This window comes from Rhynchophorus ferrugineus, unplaced genomic scaffold, assembly GCF_030347505.1.
Source record: "Rhynchophorus ferrugineus isolate W39M unplaced genomic scaffold, kcgeb_rfMv2 rfM6, whole genome shotgun sequence".
In the NCBI taxonomy this organism is placed as follows: domain Eukaryota; kingdom Metazoa; phylum Arthropoda; class Insecta; order Coleoptera; family Curculionidae; genus Rhynchophorus; species Rhynchophorus ferrugineus.
In genome coordinates this window covers 20,501,372-20,510,483 of record NW_027472585.1, presented here as the reverse complement: position 1 = coordinate 20,510,483, position 9,112 = coordinate 20,501,372, and the positions used below count along the sequence as shown (strand labels likewise).

Here is a 9,112-nt window from a genome sequence, read left to right as displayed (position 1 = left end):
GACCCAAAATGAGAAAAATAGACCGCCGCACGAATTGGCTGGAAATTCCATTTCGAACAATTTCAACGTAGCCTTTCCATTACATGCCAGGCAAACAACGACGTAGAAAAGTGGATCTACTACGAAAATCGCAAGTCAAGGATACCTTATTTTAGCGAAATAATTTCGAATTTGACGCATGCCTACGTGGGTATGTAAATTCTGTAAATATATTTTAATATAATGTTAGTGCTTGATTTCATATAAATCCTATAATACATTTTAACATAATATTGGCGACTCTTGATATGTAATAACATATAATAACATAGAATTTACAATTGGTCTTGTAAATTCTGTAAATATATTTTAATATAATGTTGATCTTGATGAAAATTCTGTAAATATTTTTTAATATAACGTTTATATATATGGTTTCAAGCATTCATGTCATATATTTAATTATGTAAATTTATTTTCATATGATTTTTTTTAATAAAAATAGAGTAGAATGGAAATAGAGTATATATAAAATATATTCTTATTATTTCATATTATTTAATCATTTTTTTAATAAAATGTGTAATTAGTCAATGTTTCCAATGTTTATTTATAATAGTTCTCCTTATAAGTTTATTTCTAATAAATAAAAACTCTTTGTGTCTTTCCGTTAAAAATATAATTTTTTCAAGTAAACTAATAGTCTATGCATTTAAAACTATTTCCAGTTTAATATAATATAGTTATATATAAATATATAATAGTTAATTATAAATAAAAGAAGACAGGTTGACATTGGTTTGCCAATCGTTCCGACGTTACTCAAAAGTATCGCAGTTGAAGCTGTAAGGTAACAAGAAGTAAACTGAAGGTACATAAAAACCATAAACTATTCTAATTAAGAAATTACCATGCTTTGAAAAAACACTCCTAGTAAGGTGTAAAGCCATCAAAGACGGACTGAAGTTGCTGTGAATTAACATAGTGTACTTGAATTTGGACAAAAGTTTGCAATTGAAGGTGGACGGCCATCAAAGTCGAATTGTAGTAGCTCAGATAGATAGAAACAGAACCATCTCGAATATATTAGAATGCAAACTAACGAACGAGGGTAGAGGCAACACTCAAAAACAATCTCACAACTATAAGCCGTCTAGGCGGGACAATCTTTACGACCATTCTTCTGGCCGTTTCTTTCGAAGGGTATTGTTATATCTTACAACCGTTACGGATCTGGATATTGCGACCATGTGTAAGAGTCATATGTTTCAAGACTGGCTGAATGGTGAACTAGTGAAACAAGTTTGGTCGACTATCTAATGGATAAGAACTATCGGTGTCGCTTTGTATCGCAGTTCAGCAACTCGCTTCTTCTTTCCTTAAATAAAATAGTTTATTATAAGTAAATTAACAGTTTTTGTGTTTAAAACCATTTCCTATTTCACAATTTGATTTGCTAAGTAATGTATCCAAAAAAACATAGGTTCACCGAAGAGAATTATCGAAAAAATGTGCACATATTGTGGAGTCGGTAAGATATAGTATGAAGATTTTATCAATGAATAAAACTATTGCTGCAGATATAAAATTCGATTATTAGATGCAAAAGTTGATGCACTGTTGCAGCTCAAATGTGAAGTTATGCCGCACCATACTCACTAGACATAGTCCTTCTGATTAACACTTGCGCAAATCAATGTAATATGGCTTGGCTGGCATAGGGTTTCAAAATGCTGAAAATGTGCGAAAATTGTTGGATCATTCATCGTTCTTTCGACACGGCATCAATACTTGCCGATAAATGAATTTTCCAATGAATATCACCTAATACGTTCATGTAAAAGTTGTTCCATTTTGTTTAATATAATTTGTTTTTAACTAGTCAAGCAATTCTTAAACAAGCAAGCTATTCATTTCTTGAAATAGCTTTAATGGTTTTTTTAGTATTCTTTATTATTAATATCTCAATTCCTCATTAAATACACTGCCAGCTATTTGACGTTGTCTGCTTGTGGGAGTTCCTTTTATTTTATTTTATTTATTCATATTTACTGAGGGGATCTGAATAAAAGGTGAATGTCACATGGATATTTTTTGTTTCATTTGCTTTTATACGCCATGTTTTCCACCATCAACTTCGACTTTGTTTATTGTGACTTGTGACTAATTTTGGATCCTCTTGTGATGATAAGACCGCTGTATCGTCAGCATATGCAGCAACAGTCATGTTTCTTGAGGTCGGTAGGTCAGCTGTATAAAATAGATATAACAATGGGCCAAGGACACTGCGGAACACCTAATTATATAGGATGTAAATTATTGATTGTAAAGGATGTAATCCTTTTTCACGATATAATACCTGTCCGTGAGGTATGCCTTCAGTAGTCGAAAGTGCGTGTGGGGCAAAGGTTTTTCTATTTTAACCTGTACCTGCAGTCGAGTATGCCACACCTTGCCAAAAGCTTGAAATATATTTTTTTTGTCATTTTTTTTGTTCCACCTGTATTATTGTGTTTATTATTATCTTGTGTGAATATTTTGAGTCTCTTAAGGTATGGTTTTCAAAAACTTTAGAAATCACATGTAACATATTTATAGGACGATAAGAGGAGACGTCTTCTGATTTTTTCCCTGATTTAAGAATTGTAATGATTTCAGCTACTTTCCAAATGCAAGTAAAATATTAATATGGCACTAAATAGGTTTTAATATTCTTCCATGAATTAAGTCAAAGCCAGGAGCTTTTTATCATTGATTTCTTTCATTATTGTATGTTTTATTTCCTTAATAGTAAATTTCTCAAGTATTTTCTGAAATGATTGTTTTATTGAAAACTTAAATACCAGCAATAAGGATTTGTAATCATGATTAATTATCCTGATTACTAATTCCTGGTTAGTCAGTTGTGTTAACAGTTATATTTTGCAAAATAAAAACGTAAAACGTTCGCAAATACACGTAACGTCAAAACAATTTTCGCTCCAAAAAAACTACCATCGCTAACACATTCGAACTAACGTTTTCCGCTACCGTGACCATGCAAATGTCACCCGAACGTCTTTCTACTGAACGCACCCGCGCTACCAACACACGGTTTCCCAAAACCGTACTAAATACGCGGAAATCGAACCAATCCGTGTGACAAACCTAAAAGTCGATTAAAATCCGGTTCTGGTCTCTGGGTTTAGGTATTTTCAGACAAAATTCGGTATATAAACAATGGAAACATTGACCGTAACACAGTGTCACCTGTAGCTCGCTGCAAATTCGACGGCCTCCTCTATTCAAAATGAAAGTAGTTGCATTAATCGTATTGATCGCCATGATCTGTTCGGCGATGGCTGGTAAGACGTTGTAAAATCATTTTCGGTTTATGAAGTGCTAATAGTTTTTGTTTGGTTGTTTCAGCTCCACCATTCCTAGCAGGGTAAGACATTTTAATTATAATAATGCCTATATTACAGCATTTGACAGTCCTGTGAATTAATATTAAAGCAAATTTCTTCCCAAAATATTCAAAAATATTTTCTTATGGACTTATGTCCAATACAATTAAGATATAATGACTGATAATGATATAATGGCCTTCACCATATCAAAGAAACCATAGAGTGCATTAAAAAAAACTGTGTCTATATTTACATTATCCTTTATCTTGTTTAGCCAGGAATATCAAGAAGTCTGCGTTTTGCTATAATTACTGTGACATAAATGTCCTTCGTATACCCTTTAATATATTTTCAAGTAATAACAACCAATTTATTCTTTTAAAAATATTTCTTCTTTCTTTCTTATATTTTCTGTCTAATTAATATAATTATATTGTGTCGATTTAAAATGGCATCTAATAAAGTACCTATTTAATACCTAAATAATATTACTAATATTACTTTTATTTGTATTTCTATTATCGAAATTTTTCTCCATTTAGATTAGACATAAAATTTATATTAATAATCAAATTATTATATACTAAGAATTTATTTTAAAGGAATCTTTCTTGTCATTATGCAAGAGCTATTTTTGAAGGCATTTTCCAAAGGATCACTGTTTTGGAGACTGTCCGAGCTTCAGTACATTTTTATTAAAAATGATGCTCAATCAAAAAAATAATATATAGTTTATGATACGTAATAAAGAATTTATATAAATAATTGAAATTAATAGTCTTACTACAAAACTTCATAATTAATTCACAGTATGTCGATTAACCACATATAATCATACTATATATTTAAATTCGATAATCAACAAAATATGTTGTATTCAAGATCATCAGCAAACGCTCAGGCTTCTGCCAACTCAGGTTTTAGCTCGCCATTTGGATTTTTACCAGGATTGTAAGTATACTCAAATTTATTTAACAGACTTCAACATCAATAGATGTTAACTCCAAACAGACTAACATAAATTGTCATACTTTATAGCAGTGGAGCCCAATCTTATGCTAGTGCTTCGGCAGGATCCAATGCTATAGGTGGTAAGATAACTATTATTAAAATATGTGTTTGTTGTAGTTATTGTATACTATTAATTTTATAGGAGGCCATTCTCAAGCTCAAGCGTCAGCCAGTGCCAGCTCGCACTCCTTTTAACGACGATGAGACGCCATGATATTGCAACATAATGATGCTTTAATGAATACTAGACTTATGTGTTTGATCCATTCGAACTTTCAAACTTTTAAATTTACCAAAACCTACTTAGTGGATACGAATGCAATACAACTGTAGATACACATTTTTTTTTGTAAAAAGACAATAAATTTATTAAAAAACATTACGTTCTTATATTATTATAACTGTTTTTAATAATGAATAGTAATTTTCCACATAAAAATTAATGAATACCTTATTTTCAATTATATTAAAATTAAAACGATGGTCAATGAACTTACTTATTTTTGGAGAAATTGAAAGACGAAACAACATTTCAAGAAAAATAAACTGCCAATAATTATATTTACAGTTACATTATTTATTTTGTCTTACTCAGCAGTTATTTTTATTTTTATTTGGATTTTTTCGGAATAATTGCCTTTGTATATAATTGATTTACAACGACATTTTCCCCAGTTTTGCAAATAATCATCCATGTCTTATTTCTGGAACGGTTCTAATGAAGTGTTTTAGAGTATTGTCAAGTAATCAGAAGGAATTATTCGTTTTCATCGTCTTAATACATAAGTATTACGGTTGTATCAGTTATGGTTATGATCACAATATAAAATTAAAATGACATTTAACAAAATATAATAATATAAACATAACAGAATTAAAAGTAACTTGACTAATCACATAAATATAGACATATGTATATAGAATTTTGTACAAGATATAAAAGACATGTGGATTTGGATAACAAAATTACTGGTTAGATATCATGTTGTAGATTAAGGCCATCAAGGAATTTAAAGAGCTTATTAGAGGTTTTCCAAGGTGACCAAATCTAATATACAGTGAGGTAATTTAAATTCGACTTTCAATGTGATCAAAGAGTTATGTTCTACGAATATATGACATACTTAATATGTCTCCCTTCGGCCAGTGGGAATGGGTATATTTACAATGTCTTAACACAATGTGGATTTGGAAGAAATAGTATTTTATTGCCCATAACTTATTAAATATTTCCATTAGGCCCCAGTGCTGTTGAGTTATGTCGCTTGATATTATAAGGAAAAAAAAAACTTCTGGTCTAATGTGGTGCAGAATTTTGCGTATTATACACGTTAATTGATGGATGATCACATGAATGTGATACAATTACACTCAGCCCACTAGAGGAACATTAAAAAGAGGTATACGGTGATCTTTAAAATGAGTTTAGCGCGTAAAAACCTTCCGATAAGGCGAGCGGTTCAACTGAAACGAGACCTTGGAAACTGGGGAATGGGTTATAGGCTCCCAGGGCAATTCTAGGGGCACTATTTTGGATAGCTTCAAGATAGTAAAGGTATGAAGGACCGGAGATATCGTACAGGAAATATTCATAGTCCAAATCGAACCTAATAATGTATTTATATAGGTTTTGTACAATATCCTATAAGACAATTAAAATAACCAACATCTCTGAAAAACTTTAGAAAGAGATATTTTCATTATTTAATACACAATTCTGAATGGAATGAACATATTGTTGATTTTTTTCATTCAATTTGAAGACTCTTTGTGTTTTCTGAAGTCTTAAAATTATCTAAACTGGAAATTTTAATAGGAAGTTGCTGATACTAAATAAGACAACATTCAAAATTTTGTATAACGTATATTTAAGTTTTAGAAGCTTCAAAAAATACAAATTACATATTAAATATTACATAATGTTCTCCATTGTCGTTAGTAAAAAATATGGAATGTTCTTATTTTATATAAAAGTAGAAAAGCAGAATCAACAACAGTTAAATCAACACTGATTTTTCTATTACCACTACACATAAATTTTAATTTAATGAAAAAATTTGTGTGTATTAATATATATAAATAATATAATTGTTATTTAGAAAACTTATTCGAATGTATATTCATGTGGAGGTATTTTCATTGGGGTTGATATAAATTTAATTTCTGTTGCTACTTTCAAATTTCAATGAGTAATGTGTGATTAAATGTCTTATCTTAGCTAATATTATGGGCAAATTCATAAATATTGGTTGTATGAAGAGTCCACTTTTAGCATTTTCCTGAAAACTTTTCATAATATACTGAAAATATATACTGTATATTGAACTAAGCGGGACTGCCACTTCTTTTTAATTGTGTGATTTGCCCCGTATGTAGATACCCAGCAACAGAAACAATCGCCATGAAGGGCAACATGTTTGATCATTTTTCCTAAGGCTGTTCTTGCCAGATGTGATACCTTAACACGTGTTTTAAAGTCCCAAGTCTTAATATGGTACTTTAGAACTTATTTCTTTCAAACTTCTTCATTTGTTCATTGTGAGAGTTAATTTGTGAAGACGCGACATTCATTGTTAATGCATTTGTTATTATCATATAGTGGATTTCCTCATTTTTTCACTCTATTTAATTTCACACCATTCTATTTATTTCATTTATTATTTTATATTTCTTCTTTTGTTTATTTATAATAGATAAATAATTAAATAAGTAATAAAAATATTTAACATTTAATTGATTAGAACATTAGAAGGAAAGAAGATAAAGTTATCTAGTAAATATCTAATATATAGAATTGATCTATTTTCCTCTATCTTATAATTTATTCGTATTTTTCATATAATTGTTAAGTTAAAAGCTAATAGTTTATGATAATAAAGATAACAGTTTTATGATTGCAGCTATGGAATATGAATTACAATTATTTTGTAAGGCAGAAACTCATGATAAAATTGCGAAAGTAGCTGTAGTTATCAGGTATTGATAATTTGAAACATACATAAACGCCACCGAAAATGATTGCTGCGACCTTTTAGAGGCAGCGTATTTGCCTCTGGCTTTTTCTTTTGTACGTATTGCACGTTTATCACAATGAAAGTTAGAAGTGAGTGCACATTAGAAAGAGTGTTGCTTATTTATTTATTTGAGATATTGGCCTACTTTTATTTTTATCCTAGAGGGACTTACTAACTCTAGTGGCAGGCGTGTCATATCGATATATCGATATTTTCGTTAGCCATTATATTTTCTAAAAAAATTAAAGGTTGTCCTTTTTACCATTTCAAAAACCTTATATTAAAAGTATCGCAAAAAATAATGCAAAAAAATATAAAATCAATATTATTATATATTCATGAAAATGTTCGAATACTTCGATATTTTTTCTCCCATATATCGATATATTTTTAATTGTCAACATTATTAAAAATCGATATTTAAATTATCTGCGGCCGACATCCCTGGTATGTGGATCCAATATGTCACCAATAATTATTTTAGAAACAAAATTGTTTCCATAAAATGAAAATGTGTTATTATTACTACAAAAATCACTATCACATTGGGATTTGTAGGTGATCTATCAACTGATTTCAAGTAGAGTGTGAATCTCTAAAAATGCATAAGATTTACGTAAACGGGTTTGAAAAGTTAATGTAAACATTTGTTTTGGTTTCCTATTTAATTAAATTATTTATGTTAACATTTATTAATTTTTCAAATATTTAACAAGCGCTAAAAATAGCAAATTATCAAATATCATTATTTATTTATGTTTACAACTGTTTACTTCATACATTATACAACAATTTTTTACTCTAACGACAATGATCATTCATAAAATAGACAGTGATCCATATCAAAAACAACGTAAATCAGACTAGCTTCATTAAAAAAATATAAAAGAACAAAACGAATCATATTTTTTCAGTCAAATTTCTAACGACTAATCGAATGACGTGATTGAAGTAACACATTTTATTTGCTTATTTGCACTAATAGTTTTTTCGCCGTGGATTTCTCGGCTAAGTGCTACAAAACAAAGAACGGTGACAATGAAGCAGACAATTCCGAGAAATTTAGCGATCAAATGATGAGGGGGATTTTGTTGACGTTTTGGATTCGCAACGATTTTGTTTTTCTTTTCACGTCTGAAGTAAAAAAGAAATATTGTCGTAAAATCGATATTTTATTAACTTAGTTGAGACTTGTACGGTGTTGGCTTATTTTTAATAGGCCTATTATTTCGAGGTCAAATATCCCCTCCGAGAAATAATAAAGAGATACATAAAGTTAATTTTATTTTTGAAGCTTACTTGAACAAGAAAAAATATTCTGGTGCAGGAAAATATTTAAACACAGATCTAAATTAAGAATTATATTTAAGTTATGCATTATAAAACAATTTACCATACGAAACAAAGAAAAAGGAAATAAAAGTAAATCATATAACTGTTACGAATCACTTATGATTCAGGACTTTGCAACAGAAGGACTTTATATCTCTGATCTTTTATACATTTTTGAACAGCCTCGATACAAACTACAGTACCCTCTACTAGTTGTTCTTCTTTTATACCCCATCTCAATATAAAACTACCTAACGACTAACTTAATTAACAATATCAACAAAAATTACAAAAATGCATTTAGATTTCCAGAACAAAACTATTACATTCTATATATAAATTTGTTTGAAGTTAGAACTATTCTCTTCCTACATGGTGAGAATTTAA

At 29.6% G+C, this 9,112-nt stretch overlaps 1 long non-coding RNA gene across 1 annotated transcript; it reads left to right on the top strand.

Annotated features, from left to right (window-relative positions):
• The first annotated feature begins 3,181 nt into the window (after positions 1-3,181).
• LOC143197910 (uncharacterized) lies at positions 3,182-4,758 on the top strand. The gene is made up of 5 exons (XR_013006110.1): positions 3,182-3,323; positions 3,388-3,406; positions 4,251-4,319; positions 4,407-4,459; positions 4,522-4,758. It is a non-coding gene; the product is annotated as an uncharacterized LOC143197910 (long non-coding RNA).
• Positions 4,759-9,112: the final 4,354 nt, after the last annotated feature.